The 17,199-nt window shown below is 38.3% G+C and overlaps 1 protein-coding gene across 2 annotated transcripts in view; it reads right to left on the bottom strand.

Annotated features, from left to right (window-relative positions):
* LOC103146428 (protein shisa-7-like) overlaps positions 1-12,089 on the bottom strand; it is a 38,106-nt gene extending 26,017 nt beyond the window's left edge. Inside the window, exon 1 of one of the 2 annotated variants that reach the window (XM_007564345.2) lies at positions 11,717-12,089. The gene's annotated coding sequence lies outside the window, so the exon portion shown is untranslated. The remainder of the gene's footprint in view (positions 1-11,716) is intronic. The other variant, XM_007564346.2, reaches the window with a different exon arrangement.
* Positions 12,090-17,199: the final 5,110 nt, after the last annotated feature.

Below are 17,199 nucleotides of genomic sequence, written 5' to 3'. Positions count from 1 at the left end.
ACTATGAAGCTAAAAGAAAACTATAGCCCTACAAACACTGATCTTGACAAGAACGTGAAACAGGCTTCTTCAGGCCACCAGCCATATAAAGAAGTTTGCTTTTTATCATTAAACTGCATGTAGTAGCTGCATTTAATCATATTTCTGAGTTTACTGAAATATATTACTCATGGAACAAATGAGAAAAAATGGATAATTACATTTAAACAGTTTTCAAACATCGTTAATTGGAATTAAGTGCTGTGAGAGTTAATCAAAAGTCTCATGATGGCATTTTTAGGCATTTTTACGACAATGATAAACGATGCAATAAACGCCCCTAGCTCTGCAGCCTCTCAAGTTTTCTTCCAGGATCTGTATTTAGCTCCATTCATCCTCCAAACACCATTCAGAGAAAAAAAAAACAATCCCACACCATGATGCTGCCACCACCATGTGTCACCATACTAACAGTGTTTAGTCGCATTATAAGTGCAATGTGGCAGAACTCAAAAAATTTCAACATCAATAATTTTGCAATGCATTGCAACAATTACTGTACAAATCAGTTTTACTGCTCCGACATTTTTATTAAATAAAAATGCAGACCCAGAATTCAGCCAATCAATAAGGAGTGGAACATTAATTAACCAGAATAGAAAACAGAGTGTGTGCATTAGGGGACAGCTTAAGCACTAAAGCATAGATGTTCATCTGTGGTCATGTTTACGGTACACTGTAAGTCTGTCTCCATGTTGTATGCATGACTGACTTTCACTGGCAACAGCACATGAGTTTTAAAGACACAAAAGCTCCCTGACAGGCGGTGACCCCCTCCGTCATGGCACAAACACTATCTTTCCTCACTCCATCCATCCATTCACTCCTTCCCTCCCTCCCTGGCGGTGCGTGGGTTGGAGTGTTTCACTAGGAATAGCTTAGCACCACTGAAAAGAGATAATGTAAAACAACAACAGAGGACAGAAAAATGTAACGTTGAAAGAATTTACTCATTTCATGTTTAGGATATTTGCAAATGTGCAACAAACCTGAAGAAGAAAAAAAAAAAAAAAAAAAAAAAAAAAAAAAAAACGTGGTTGTGCTGCCCAACATATCAACACTGTTCAGTCAGCCATCGTCTCAGAAACTAGCATGTTTTAAAGAATCTGCTCTCAGTTTACTCGTCCTCATCCACTCAGTTCCTCCTCTAACACCTCTTTCTTTCATCCACCTCCTCTGACCGCTTGTTTTTACCCACAATCTCAACCTTTCTCTGCCTCCTCTCATCTCTATTCACCCCCTCCTCCTAATAACTCCCTTCTATGAAGCATGCTGGGAAGAGAGCCAGTACATAAGGGCATGCAGCAGCAGCAGCAGCAGCAGCAGCAGCAGCAGCAGCAGCAGCAGCAGCAGCAGCAGCAGGACTTGCAACAGCCTGGCTCTGTATTCCAACATGGAGTGGGGCGAAGCTTGCAGAGCCTTCAGCGCAGTGAACTCTGTCCATAAAGGTCAATGCACTGCCCTTGTGTTCTCCACTGATGCAGCGATGAAACAAAACGAGCTTCAAAATAAAAATCCATAAATGTACCCTGGTTTTCAGATGACTACATAAAGAGTGAAGTATTCCACGAGGTCCAGGCCTCCATTAACTGTCTGTTATTGCACACAGTGTTGTAAAACGGCTTTTCATGGAGGGCGATCTGCTTGTTGCAAACCTGAACTGTGTGTGCACTGTTCAGACTGACTGTTTGGGCTTGTATTAATGTACATATTGTGCACTAAGCATTATATTTGTCCAATATATCAAAATACAGGGATAGAAAGAGCGTAAAACTAGAGCTAGAGTGGAAGTGATTTCACTCACAACATTGAAATCCAAACCCTAAAACTTGTCCAGTAACAAACATGGATTCATCCAGTTTGCCTGCAGGGGTGGGGGTCTGTTGCCAATCTCCAACATGACAAAACATGGCTGCGGATATGAAAACCATTAAATTGGCTTTTCTCTCAGTTTAACTACAGTTCCTTCTTGCCGTCATAATTCAGTAGTTTTTGTTTTAATCTGTGTGAGATACTGGAACGATGCTTAGCTAGTGAGTTAGCAGTAGCTAAAGGAGTAAAGTTTAATTAAACACCATCTACATTTAATTAGAAGAATAATGAAAAGGCACTTTAAAACACAATAAAAGCGTGTGGTTAAAGTGCTGCTGAGGACAGAAACAAACACATTCTAGGAATCCTAACTGATTCTCAGTCACACATTTAGACGTTTCTATTCCTGCACTGAGTTTCCATCCTGTAAACTGGAATTTGTACAATTAGATCAACAGATGCACCTCATAGAGCCACGATTCAAAATGTCTAATCTTATCATCTGTATAGATACTTACTGTTGCTACAATGTGACTATTTATTAAACTACTGCACATTTTCATATTCTTTTAAACAGGCAATAATTCAATTGGAACATTATTTCGCATAATTGTCCAAAACCAACTACAGACTGAATATATCAGATGGATGGAAATAAGTGACATCCATCACTTATTTCCATCAATAGAAACATTTTTAGCCATGGATGAGATTCCAAACCTCACTGACTGCAATATCGAACACATAATATAGTCAAGTAAAAGCTAAAGTTCAGACTTTAAAAATGTCTTTAAAATGTGCAACATTTTTATTTAATTAGTTACATGAGTAAAAGTAACTTGTTACTTTCCATCATACTTTCACTGCATGTTTGTGTCATGATGGAGCTGAACTCATCCGTCCATCCATAGTCGGTGCCTGCTTGTTCTTACGAATAACCCGACATTACAGTCATGTTTCTGGACTGTCGGAGGAAACCAGAGTACCTGGAGAGAACTCACACATGCACAAGGAGAAAAGTCAAACTTTCTGCAGACAGATGTAAACCCAGAACCTTCAGCACTACAAACTGTTGCACCATGCAGCCCTGAGCTGAAGTCAGTTTATGTTCAAATCAGAACAAATTGAACATGGCCAATCTTCAAACAGAAATAAACAAAACATAAGACTGGTGGCATTGCGTTGAATGAATGAATGAATGAATGTACACATATTAAATACAGTAACGACACACTATACCAGATGTATTTGGTGCCTGTTAACCTACTTTGGAAACCCACTAATACAAAGGATGAAACAAAAGGATTCTAACTTTATGTACAGTCATATTCTAATATTTATATTGTACACAGTGATAATGTGATAACCACTGCAGGATATCAAAAAATGTTCACGTAAAAGACCTAGATGTTAATCTTATTGGGAGGTTTAAGAAAAAAAAAACGCTGTTCACTGGAGCTCAACATCCAATCTGAGCCTGAGCTATTTAGAAAGAATGGATAGAAAAAAAGGCACAATTTTTAATTTCTACATGAGAACGAGCCTACAAGTGCAGACATTTGCCAAAAGACATGCACCTGTAACTGCAGGTAGAAATGTTTCTACGAACTAAATACATATCTACACAAACATTTTACATTTTTATTTGTAAAAAAATCTCCATTCAAAATGCCTGCCTTTGTGTTTATTGGAATTTAAAAAATTCCAATAAAATAGCTTAAAGCTTGAAGTTGTTATCTGACCAAATGTACAAAACTGAAGTACATGCCAGATAAATGATAACTAAACAAAGAATACCTAGTTTAAGTTATGCCCAAATGCAATAAATATAAAGAAATATGAATGTACTGTTGGTATTTTGAGCATGATCCTTGGATAAACTTAAACTGATACTGCAGAAATCTCACTCAGCAGCTGAAAACAGTTTATGATTTCATTCACTTCAAACTTCAGCAATTGAATGTCAAATATATGACATTAATAATATGCAAGGATACAATCTGAATGTGGTTTTGAATCTAAAAAAACTGAATCTAAAATGAATGACTAGTTACAAAGGAGGAACATATTGAATGTCATGAGCAGGTCAGAGCTTCAGAAGACAAATCTGGATCAAGCAAATCTCTGAACCTCTGCATTTATAAAAGGATTTAAAATAGGATATAAATTTTTTAATTATAAAACATACAGTTGAAATCAGAAGTTTTTATACTGTATAAAAAGCATTTCCTGCTTATTGTCATCAAGATGTGTCAAAATTATTTATATTCCCTAAACGCCAATATAACAAAAACAATAAAGTAGTAGAAAATTGCATTTATTGCCTTAGTCAAATGTAGAAGTTCACATATGGGAACCCTAAAGCTTCTGAAGCGTTTGCTCTTAATAACATTTCAGGAAGCTAAAAAACTTGAGAACATCATATCAACTATGAAGCAGGGCGGTGGCAGCATCATGATCTTTACTCTCATTCCCTCTTTGACTGGATTTAATTTAGCAAAATAAACAACCCTTCCTATACACAGTAAAAACCTTCAATGTTTTCACAATATCAATGTTTTGTTACTGAGCTGTAGATTCTGACTTTGCAGCTTTCTCTGCTCCTGCTAAGAGCGTTTATTGACTTGTCTTGTTGGTGCTGCAGCTCGAGCAAAGCTGAGTGGCCACCAAGTGCCGCTGCTCCAACTCTAATTATTTACCAAGAGGTTAGTCATGGCACTCAGGCCTGAAGTTGTGGACTGCTAACAGAATGAGAAAATGAAAACGCTCCTCGCTGGACCGGCGCCTCCCAGTTGGCTGTGAGGGAGGAGCAGATGTGTGAGGCCAGTCTTTCTGCCAAACTCATCCACCATCTTCAACAGATTGGATTGTGTGGCAAACATCCCACTGCTGCACATACATGACTGCAAAACAGGATGTTTCATTTTCACCCTCCAAAGCTGTCTCCAAAAAAAAAAAAAAATGGCACTTCTTTTTTTTTCCCTAGGAAAGTGGAATAATTATCACATGGATTAGTTTGACTAATTTTTCAGTCGATGGTCTTTTCAAAGAAATAGTGGCTTTGCAGGGCGGCAGCTTTGGGACTTTACAGCAAAGAGTGAAAAAAAAAAAATCAGTGTGTGAGATGTCTCACAATTGTCCTCATTCACAGTGGCTGTCAAGATCTGCTTCACAGTTATGAAGAGAGCATGTGGATTAATAAGCTGAGCGGGAATGATGCAATTAATTAAAACATTTGCATATTGCATAGTTACTCTTGACACGGATTCACCTCGCAGCATTTGCTGCGCTCCTGCTTTACTCAACCTCTTTCCTACTTCACCAGGTTTTTGTTTTTATTTCAAGTGCTTTACAGTTTTAGGGCGTTAGGTACATAAAAATAATCCTTTTCCTCAGTGCGAATGTAAACCCCACTTTTTCTGTCAACATTCATGTACGTTTATATTCTGGAAATATGTAAGGGTTTAATTGTGTACAGAAAGGGACGTTCGTCTTGCAAAATTAAAGACCAGTCAAAAGTGGAAGAGTTTACACAGTAACCTTGTGACTGGAGTCACTTCTGTGCAGCCATGCAAGGTTTACTATTGCCAATTACATCTAATGCATCAAGGCATGAAAATCACTTCCAGTGTGTTTATACGCTTTCCGTCCTTATTTACGACTGATGTGAATTTCTGGTTACATGACATGAGCTGCTGAAGCTATTTTTAATTAGATGGTCTTTTGGATGATTTATTTGCCCTTACGCATCAGATGCTGACCTCCATTTTCTTTCATAGAACTGTCTCGGCCAGAAAGAGTCATGCAGGATGCTGGGAAAACTTTGAAAAAGCAGTTGGGGATTCATAAAAAATTGTTCAATTAGTGGTTGTTGTTACAACTTCTGTTGTGGCATTCATTAATAAAAGACACACAAAAAAATCACATTTATTCTCTTCTTGTTTCTTTGTGTTTCAGATCGGAAAAATTATGGTAATAGACGAGGATAGTCTGTACTTGTGTTATTTTGGGGGGGAAAAAATCTATTCATGAAGTAGGCCAAACAATCTCTAAAAGCAGAAAAAAAAGTTTTTATCCCAAACATCAGACATTTAAGAACAGATGAGAAACAAAGTCACTGTGACTAAAGTGGAGTCCTTTTGAATACCTCTGGTCTATAATAAATCATGTCAGAAAATGATCATCAAATCAACAGTCAAACTGTGGTTGCTAAATGTGTTTGAGGCTCTGAAACATTTAAGTGTGGCCAAAAAGCAAACAAGAACTTATTCACTCTAGTATACAACCAAGAAAAGAAATTGGAACAACTCAGCATTATTGAGTCGGGTCATTTTATTACCTTTTATCTTTGGGCTGTCTTCATTTTTAAACCAGTTTAAAATGATTTATTTTTTCTTGAAATTATTTCATTTTTTCTTATGGGATGCAATGTTTGATGAAAAATTATTGTTTTAGGAAATTAATAATTTTTAATTTCAAATATTGGAAGCCAAAGAAAAATTAGCAATAAAGGAATGGCTTACAGCAGTGTTTCTCAACCCTGGTCCTCACCGCCCCCCTGCTCTGCATGTTTTAGATGTGCCTCTGTTCCAGAACAGCTGATTCAAATGATTGCATGACCATCAAGTACTGCAGAAGCCTGTTAATCACCCAGAGATACAATTCAGGTGTGTAGCAGAAGGGAAATACCTAAAACATGCAGAACAGGGGGGCGGTGAGGACCAGGGTTGAGAAACACTGGCTTACAGTGAGCACTTACCCTAACATGCAAGTCTTTAGGTTAAAACTGCATCATATGCTCTCAATATCATCACAGCATCATTGTGTGAAGTTTTATTTCAAATCTAAATTCAAATTCAAAAATACTTTAATTTTCCCAAATAACCAATATTATTTATCACAAAGGAGCAATATTATATGCCTGTTATATTTTAGGCATAAGGAATTCACACTTTGGATGCCAATAAGATATTTAGCCTGTCTGAAGTTTCTCTGCAGCAGATCTTCACACCTGATGCATTATTTTGATTCCCTTAACACTGAAGTTTAAATTTTGTCATGATTTGATTTTTTTTTGTTATTATAGGGGAGCTCAACTATGAATAGTGAATCCTGAGAAAATAGCATCATCCAACATCACCTATAGGTAAAAAAAATGCTGCCCACATTGATGGTTTATGTTCTACAGCAGAACATAAAACCCATTCAGTACAGATTTATTCTCAGCTAGTTGTTATTCATCATAAGAAAACTAATAGCTTTAACCCAAAGGAAGTCAATAGAGCCCCAAACAGATTTCACAAATACTCAAACATCAGTCAAAATATTGAAAGCTCCTGCCAGAAATTCCTGGAAAACCCAGGCAGTGCAGGCGGCCACCAAAATGACGGCTGGTACCAGTAACTGCCAGTATTTAGTCAGAGTCAGACCTAAAATGTTCCAACAAGATAAAACCATTACCTGTTATGTTGCTAAAACATTCTAACTGCTTGAAAATAACATTTTATAATTTATAAATAGTGTGCTCTAATATTCATAATGAAAACTCAGTGACTGACACCCAATAGTCAACATTTCTATTTGAATCTATTCCAATTGTTTTAAAAACCATTAAAAACTCTGATGTTAACCATTTTTGGGTAAAACGTATCCTGGTTTAGCTTAAGGAAAAAAATGCCTATGACAATAATTTGTCCATATAAAGATCCAGAGTGGAGTTTTACACAGTCACATCTTATCCCTTTTTTTTTACCGGAAATTCTTCTGCTGTTTAACAGTGATGGGTTAAGACTGCCTGTTTTAAAATTCATAGTCTGAAGCTTACACCCACAGATGTTGAATCAGGTGGTATAGTCACTGACCAACATGGTAATGTTTGTTCCTGAAGGAGGCCCTGCGCTGACTACACCACCAGCCATGTTCCCACATGTCCGGCTGTGACGTGCACACCTGAGACGCTCCGAAAGTCCAAAGCATAAACGCAGTCGAGGCCATTTAGCTCGGCACATAAGCCCGTTCCCGGCGTACTCTCTGCGGCACACGGAGCCTGAACACCACCAATCAGATTAATCACCACTGACTCACAAAACAGCCATGATGAATGGTGAAAGCTGCAGACGATCCACCTCCTCCAGCTCGCAGGCCAAACAATCTATAGGAGAGCTGGAGTCACCCATCATAAAAGAAAGCACGGCCATTTAAAACCCCTGACAAGTCTGCTTTTTAGGAAATTAAAGAATGCAACTGAAAAATGGAACCCAGAACTAACTGCATTTTAAAGCACATCTCACTTTGATAGTCTGATAGTTATATCACCAATTTATAAGCTGCAGAGCGTATCGTCAGGAGGCTACACAAACTCTCTGACCTGCTCACTCTCCTGTCAGTGATTCCCTGCATTTCCAAGGATGCCTTCCAAGCAGCCTGCACAGAGTGGGTGAGAACTTGCTGATTTCACCCAAAGGTGGGCGTCTAGAGGCTTACAAACAGCTTGAAAGTATGATCATTCAGCTGTAGTGCTGCACAAATCGCATAATCGCGTGCAGCTACACCCCTCACTCAAACAGAACATGTCCTCTGGCGGCACCTGGGTCCAGCAGGGCTTTTCGCTCTGGCCTCATTCGGGACGCTGGTGTGACTCAGCGGCTCTCAGAAAGAGCATTTGATGGATGTTTTTATTATATCTCTTAAGGATCAATCAAGAAACAAAACAACTGATTTATCAGTTCACAAAGTGAGTTATTAATTTGTTTCATCTTACCAACTGGCAGCAAATTGTGATGTTATGAATGAGACGCCGGATTTATTTTTTTTTAATTGAAGGTTTCACTACATTAACATTTCTTAATAGGGCAGTAAAAATGTCAATAGTTGACCTTTACAACTAATGTTATATGCAGGGTGAGTCCTCTAGGAGACAAAGAGGACCTTTTTCATGGCCATTATTGTTTGCTTTCTTATGTCAAGTTTTATTCATTTGACTTTGTTTGAAGGAAAAGAAACATCTGTTGGTCAGAAAAAAAAGTCATCAAGAATATTTTCCTTACTGAGATATTCTTGGCTCAAGATCTGCCATCAATATCAGCATTTACTCAATGAATGTGTTGATAAAAGCCTTGAACAGTGGAGTTATTGCAACAGCCTGGGAACTTTTACTATAATGTGGTGGCATACCACATTTCAAGCCAGAGAGCAACACTCTTTAGAGTGGAACCTGTTAATGAGTGAAGAAGACTCAGATTTAATCATTTTCCTCATCAGTGAGGTGTTGAGAACTGAAGTCAGCAGAAGCACAGAGAAATAAGAAATGATATAAAAGTGAAATGTATTGTCTGCAACATATTGAGCATGTCTGTGTGAGAGAGCGAGACTTCCAGCAGAAAACAGGAAGGCTGAACAAAGTTTACCAAAGGTGCTCCGTCAGCTAAATGATTTTGTGAAAACCCTGGCAAACCTAAATATGGTACAAACTTAGTTTTTTCTATTCAGATTATCACAAACAATTTTTTTTTTTTTTTTTTTTTTTTTAAATAGAGATGTCAGACACAACATAAAGTATTTTACTCAAGAGCCAGCTTTGGTACACCTATCCATTAATCCCAGCTAAATTCAGAAAATAATTATGTAGAAAAAATCCAACCAAATGGCATGTCTTCGTTTATTAAGGCAGATGTACAACAGTTACCAGATTAGACAGCTTAAAATGTGACCACTAAAAGAATGAAGGATGGAAGAAATACTCTGAATGCTGTTCCTTTACCTACTAACAGTTCTTAAAGAGGAATCAGAATTAGTTCAAATTAGTGTTGACAGATCAGAATTTTACAAACATAATTCTTAGCTGATCATCTCTAATATTCAATGTCTATCTAAAAGAGGTTTCAGTCTGGCAATCTTAAAAGAAAAACTACTTCGAAATAAAATATTTCATGACCATATTTTTTTTTATCAAATATTTAATTACCAAGATAAATAAAATAATATTCAGGGCACAAAATGATTAGTTTGCATGTGCGAAATGAAACGGGGTCGGGATGGGTAAATGGGGCTGCAAATTAGTAAAGGTGCAAATCGACCCGCGGCCTGTTTATACTCGCTGCCAGCTGTGTTTAATTACTGATGCGATCAATACTTTCACATGTCATCCAAAATACTCATTTAGTTTTCTGTTTGGTTTTGCTACAATTAAAAAAAATGAAGTTTTGCCAAGGCAGCTGTCAGGACAAAATGAGCAATTTGTAACTATCAATTTGGCTTTTGGGACTTCTATTTTTATTTTTTCCGTAATGTTGTGATTGGAGACTGCACAATAATGTAGAAGTCAGCCTGCTTCCCGCATTACAATGAGGTCCTGGATTCAAATCAAACGGTGGAGTTTGGATGTTCTCTATCTTTCTCCCATCATCCAAAGCATGTTAGACCAACTGCTGACCATGAACTTTTGTTCATGGTTGTTTGTTTCATGTGTCTGTGTGTCGGCCCTTTAATAGACTTTTATGCCTGTTTTTGTGTATTCCTGAACAGGAACGCTAAACAGGATTCAGCAAATACTGGTGGATGATTTTATTAAAACTAACTTCATTATAAAAAAGAAATATGAAAGTGTGTTTTTAAAAAGGAGATCACAAACAGGTGAATTTCAACAAATTTTCCATTTGTTACTGTTCTGCAGTTTTCACACCAACTACTTTATGCAGCCTAAAGTGAACCCTTCAGAGCCTAAATTACAGAGGATGGGAAGCAGTTCCCTAATGCACCCTCACTTCAGGGACTGGATGAGACAGGTGTAGGTGTGCTGCTCTAATGATCCTAGTTAAAACACATCCGCAACCACACATGGCCCCGCAACAATATGCAGGGTGATATCATCCATAAACATGCACCTACACACACACACCTACACGGATGAATACCCAAACACACATTCGCACACCTACAAATTCACACAGGCACAGAATAAGTCAGGTAAGGCTAGCCAGCTCCTGTGAGGCCCATGAGAGAGTAAAGTAGGGGGCGGGAGGCGGTTAGTTTGCAGTGTTTCTGCATCAGGACGATGCATTAACATTCATGAGGCAATTATGCTCCCCTAAGAGCAAGTCATGAGTGTGTGTGTGTGTGCCAGTGTTTCTGCAAATATTCCATCAATCTTTATTTCCTTAAAACTCCACTACATTGCAGAAAACACACTTTTAGGGGAAGGAAAACGCAACCTCCTAATTTTAAGCAGCCAGATGAGTCAATGTATGGAAGCTGCTGCTGCATTCAGAGCATCACAGAAGACATGAAATGGGAGGGTTTTTGTTGCATTATGTTGAGGCGTTACAGTGTTGTATTGTATGCATGCATGGCAGCAGATGAGAGCGAACACCCCCGTGATAAACACGGTCTACCACACTGCAGCACAAACAACATCGATACAATGAAAGCAATGAAATGCTTCTTTCCCCCTACCCCCCTCCCCGCCGTTTTACGCAGAGAGGATGCTGATCCCAGAGATGCGGCACCAGTCACCATTTTCCCCCTTTAAAGAGGCGGAGTGGGAGACAATAGCTCGCAAGAACTGATCCACAATGCGGAGGGGATTTTTTATTTTTTTTTTTAATCGTCTTAGTTAATAAACAGAAGCTCAGCAGTGAAGCGCACAGACATTGCAGTGCCACACATGCGCCTTAACAGGTTTAAATGTGCCGTCACTTAAAACCTCTACGATTCATTTGCCCGTGAATAAACTATGTTATCCCTGCAGTGTTTTAATGACATTTGCCACCTGAAAAGCAGTCAACATTTAAGACTTTCCACTCCGACGTCTTCTCAAATTCAACATTCCCTTAAACTAACAAGACAAACAGGGAATTTGTTTTTTTACCTTTGTTATCTTCGCTCGGTTCCCTCTGTGATCCCAGCGTGGTGAAATAAAACGTGTCACCTTACATGTTTCATTGTAAATTCCCAGTTCTGGAGCAGGGGGAATTGGTTAGCCGCAGTGACGTTTCTCCTCCAGCATAAACAGAAATCAAGGAAAACAAAAACAAAGCAGAGTTAGAAGCGCATAACATCAGCGGGGAGGACGGACGTGTCTGCGCAGTAATCCTGTCTCGTTAGTTGAGTGCGGGCGCTGCGGTGAACGTCTGACCCGCACCGAGGCTCCGCGTACGTGGCTGCTGCCGCTTCTCCGCCTGCCTCACTGGAACGTGTTACTCTGTCTGAACGCTGCTGCGCTCCGTGGCCAACTCATTGATTGGTTAATGTGGCGTTTGCCTACGTTCGCATTCCCAAACTGCTGGGAATGGATGACCAATCCTAAAGCGGGCATTTCCGATGGTCAGATCTGATTGGCTGTCAGATTTGAAAGCGTAAGTTCCCGGCAAAGTCACGCTTGTGACAGGTCATGTAAATATTAATGTGCTGATCGGAAATGCTCAGCCGTATTCATTAACTTATGGACTAAGCAAAACATTCATGAGTCATTAATTGACTGTACTTCCATACTAAACAGCCAGTGTTGGATAAACAAGTTCTCAGTGGTTGAATTTCGGGAAATAATTGCAAATCCCGGTACAAACTGCATGGACAGCCTCTACTTACAGTTAATGACTGTCAGCCATCCACTTCGGGGATGTTGATGCATCTCCAGTGGTCACTGGGTGAGAAGCAGGGTACAAAGTGAACAGATGTTCAGTCGTCCATCACGGAAACACAAAGATACTCAGAACATGTACACACACACTCACACACCAACTTAGAGAGACCAATTAACCTAATTGTCATGTTTTTGAACTGTGGCAAGAAGCCAGAGTACCCAGAGAGAACCCAAGCATGAACAGGGAGAATGTGCAGAAAGACCCAAGAACTGCAAGGCAACTGTTCTTGTATGCATAGTTTTCATTAATAGGCCAGATGTCCAAACAGCTGCTGCACACAGATATTGGATTACTTTTGGTTTTATATGTGGAAGGAGGAGTGTATTCCAAGGTGGAGGAATCAAGTGGAACATTCCCTTAAGTTGGAACATCACGTAGAAGCTCCACATTCTTCACCTTTCCCATTCTCAATATAAAATATGGCCATTACATGTATAAAATATTAACAGTTTATTTGAAACTGTAGTATACTGGTCACATATTTGTGCATGAATACACTCCTTTTGTAGTAGTTTGCACAACAGTTAGCAAACGCCATGGTTTCTGTCTTGCTAGTGAAACTGGTAATTCTCAGGCAAATGGAACATAACATGATGTACTTGCTGTTAATGAAGCAATGCATCCATTCACTGACTGGAGTTTTACTTCCAGGAATGTACCCAATTTTATTTTATATTGCTCATGGCCAGCCTGTTTCATTTCCATCATCCACTCGACTCTCACTTACATTTGTATTTCAGATACAGTCAAGTTAAAATCCGGTTTTTTAAGAGAGGACGGCTTGTAAAAAGTTCTTCAAAGACTCTGTTATCATCCTGTAGTGTTGCCTTCCATTAACACTGAAGCTGCTTTTTATTCAGCAAAGTGGAGCTTTATTTCCAGGTATTCAGCAGACCTATCATAGTTTATTTTCGTATTGCTCACGGTCAGCCTGTTTCATTTGTATCAACAGTTTCCTTTGACTTTGCATAAACTGTGGCCTTGTAGTACAAAGAAAGAGAGTATTGAGGTTTTTGACATTATGTACCATTCCTTTTAATAATATTTCCAATGAAAATGTTCAGTGTGAGCAGTGACTTTTCCTCCAGTTAATATATTTGTGCGTTGTCTGACGTATTTAACTTGAGAAAATGTACTGACTTCTTTAATAGTAATTATTTTTGCTTTCAACTGGAACCACTAAACTTAATCTGTAATTTTTTAAAGTTTCTCACTTGAGGCACAAGAATTTATATACGAAACATCTTACTTGCCTTCTAAATTACAACACATTTAATCTTTGTCTTTCTTTTTGTTTTTGCTTTAAATCTAGAACCATCCATAAAGACTTTGCACTAAATGTCTGAAATTAGACCCACTGAAGGCAGTCTCTCAAAAATAACGCCGCCCATAGAGGTTTGGGGTTTCACTCACAGCTGCATTGATGACAGTCCCTGCTGAATACCAACATGAAAGCGGAGCAGGAAGTTCCTTGTGATTTGGATGCAGCTTTTGAAAGAGTGATGATTCATTCCAGGGGAGTAATTAAACATCCTCGTCAAACCTTTATTGCTCGGCTTGACTCAAAACAAGTCAGTAGGTGTACCTTCAATGCAACTGCGTACATCAATGACATCAAATCTAACATTTTAGAAGTCTGCAATTTTCCTTTTGCAAACTTTTAAAAATTTAGGAAGCTGTTTTAAAGAGGTACTTGGGTACTGAAGGAACGCCGGGTGGCTGGCTCCTTTGAAGCAAAATATAAAGAAATTAGACGGGACTTTTCCACAGTACAGCAGACTTTAATTTGTGTGGATATTTCAGAATGAATCAAAGCCCGGATAAACAAAGGAGTTATCTCCCACAGAGCAGTCTGCCTCTGTACTGCCTGCAGTGTCTCATTTGTAGTCCAGGCTTTTCCTCCTGGACTTGGCAGCATTGCCATGAAACACATTGTTCTGTTTGGGACTTTTTAGTTGCACACGCTCATATGAGCGTTTGTCTCACACCATCTTTGTCAAATCAGAGCAGACCAGACCATTCTGGCAGGAGGAACCAGGACTTAAAATACAGGCCTTTGATTTTTTTCTAACTGTATGAAAAGTGTTAGATTTGACTTTGCATCTTGAAAAACAAAATGAAAAGAAATCATCAGCCCTCATATCTAAATTAGTCACCAGCAGGTGGCTCATGGGTTCAAAAATAAGTCAGTTTCCTAAAAATTAAAATACTATTTGCTTTTGTGTGATTGTTCGCTTCTTTTTGTCCTTATTTTTTATATTTCGTATCAGGCTTGTGTTACGAACTGATAGTTTTAGCTGTTCCTAATGACACCACTTCTATAAAATGTGGGTTATGCTACTATCATCAGGAAAACAAAGCAAGGTATGCATTAAACCGATTCTGTGCTGTGATTGACAATTTCACAATCAATTGAAAGAATTAAATTTGAAGTGGACATTCTCAGATACCATGAGTAATAAAGGAGGAGCTGTATTTTGAAGGCGGGGCTATGGCCACCCAGGCGGTTTGCACAGCTGAATGGTTGCCATGGGAGATTAAAGGATTTTTCAACAATTAATGAAAGAGGTATGTTTTTGATGAGGGAATAAAATTATAACATGATGTAAAGCTCCAAAAAGTCAATTGTACCTAATACTGCTCCTTTAGAATAACATGCTAGGGTGAGACTGCATAATGTTTTTACTGATATACTTATATACATTTCAAAAGCATATACATATTATTATAATTCCTTGTTATAATTCTGGGCTCCCTGTTGTCTATAATAATATGTTGCAGTAATCAACTTTATAAGGTTAATACCAGATTAAAACGATGCAAACGTGTCTTTCTGAGTAAGCAGGAGCTCTTTAGGGAAGGGTCTCCCTCCCCCTTTTCCTCCCTGCTACGATCTGTTCAATGGCAGCTTGATGAATGGGAGGAAACAGGGAGGATGGAGAGTGCAGCAGTGCCAAGTGATAATGCGGTGTCATCAGTTACCTTGACAACTGCAGCCTCTGCGTCGAACATGTTAATTATGAATTTTTGGTTGAGGAAATTAGCAAAAGTCTTGTTCCCTGTTCTCTGCCCGGCCTTTCTAGCTCAGGACTTTATTTATTTATTTGCTCTCTGCTGACTTCAACAACAAGAGAGGAGATACAATATGCAAATCTCTACAGCACTCTGCCTCAAGCACTGGCTTATAGTCCTCGGCAAAGAGAAGTAATCCGGATGCAAACGCTGAAAACAGCATGAAAAAAGAACATCTTTTCCAAAGACAAAAACAAATAAATCTTTTTTTCATTTGCATATTTCTACTTAATTGGTTTGAGCCGATTTTGTATGAATGAAAGAAGCCGCAGATCTTTTTAAATCTTTGCAGCAGCAGGTAGGTCAGTTTTGCAACCAGCTCACAGGCGTGATGATGGAAAATTACTGATTGAATAAGTGACCCGCAGGTCAGCAGGCAGTGAACAAAGCAGCAGAGTGTTTTATGTTGGTGGCTGTTAACGTGTCAACCTTTTCAGCGTTCAGATGTCAGTGTTAAGTGGGTTTCTGGGCTTTCAAGGCTTGGAGTGAATGAGTTGCCCTTTGCAAACAAATTTCCCTCATTATATCATATAAACACATACATCAGGCCTGTGTCCTGCTTCACATGCAAATAGAAGAATCTATTTTGTAAGATCGAGTCGTGGCATTTATTAGAATGACATTTCCTTTAGATATAACACACATCATCACACATAACAATGATTTCATCTAATCTAATTGCATTTTGATGGTCTTACCGGCTGGCTGTGCTGTTCGTTTTAAATCTTTAAACTGCATTAAATTAGAACCACGGAGGATCTTTTTAAAATATGTTGTTATTTATTCATGTTTATGCAAATGAATAATTATTTAAAGGCAAACCATAACGTGTCCCTCAGAGCTTCTCCTCAGGTTGTGTGAGTGCAGCCAAGGAAGAAGTCGGAACGTAATGAATATTTTAGTAATGAACACTTGAGTACATTTGCTTTGTTAAAGTTTTAGACAGCTGTATTTCTGTCCATAATTTGATATTTATACGAGTCATCCATTTAAAGAAACTTCCTTCTTTTATACTTTTGAGTTTATAAGGCTGGCTACTTAAAATTAACATATTCTACCTCAAGTCACACATTACAATTTAAATATGTAATTTTTTACCATTCATATCTCGTAAATATTTAGAAATAAACTATTTAAGATGGATTTTATTATAAAGCTGAATGGTTATTACTGTTTTCAAAAATCAAATACCTACCTTGTCACAGGTGGCTATGTATTCATTGAAACTGTACAAAAGACAAAAAAGTATCCTGCTAATTAAATTAAATTCAAATGGACTTTGTTTACAAGTTGGCTCACTTCTGGAGGCAGCCGATTTTATTCAAGAGTAACAGTAAAATGGGCTCAATCCAAATGCATGCCACACTTTTCAGATTTTGTTGCCTTCCACTTACCAGTTACTGTTTTTTTGTGTAAATGGATAGCGACCTTACATGATCAGCTAATTGTGTGCAAGTAATTAATAAAAAAAAATATGTACCCACAAAATATGTGTAATTTTGTACAAACGTTAACATTTTTAAGCTGTTACATAACATGCAACATTTGATGAAACATGGTTTCAGGAATGTTTTCCTCTGGGACTTTAAATCTCTACTCGTTAGCACAAAAAGAAGTGGTCAAGATTTATGTTTTT

The sequence above is a fragment of the Poecilia formosa genome, unplaced genomic scaffold (assembly GCF_000485575.1).
Source record: "Poecilia formosa unplaced genomic scaffold, Poecilia_formosa-5.1.2 Scaffold158, whole genome shotgun sequence".
Classification (NCBI taxonomy): Eukaryota; Metazoa; Chordata; class Actinopteri; order Cyprinodontiformes; family Poeciliidae; genus Poecilia; species Poecilia formosa.
Note: the sequence above shows the minus strand (reverse complement) of the source record. Positions and strands in the feature narration are given on the sequence as shown.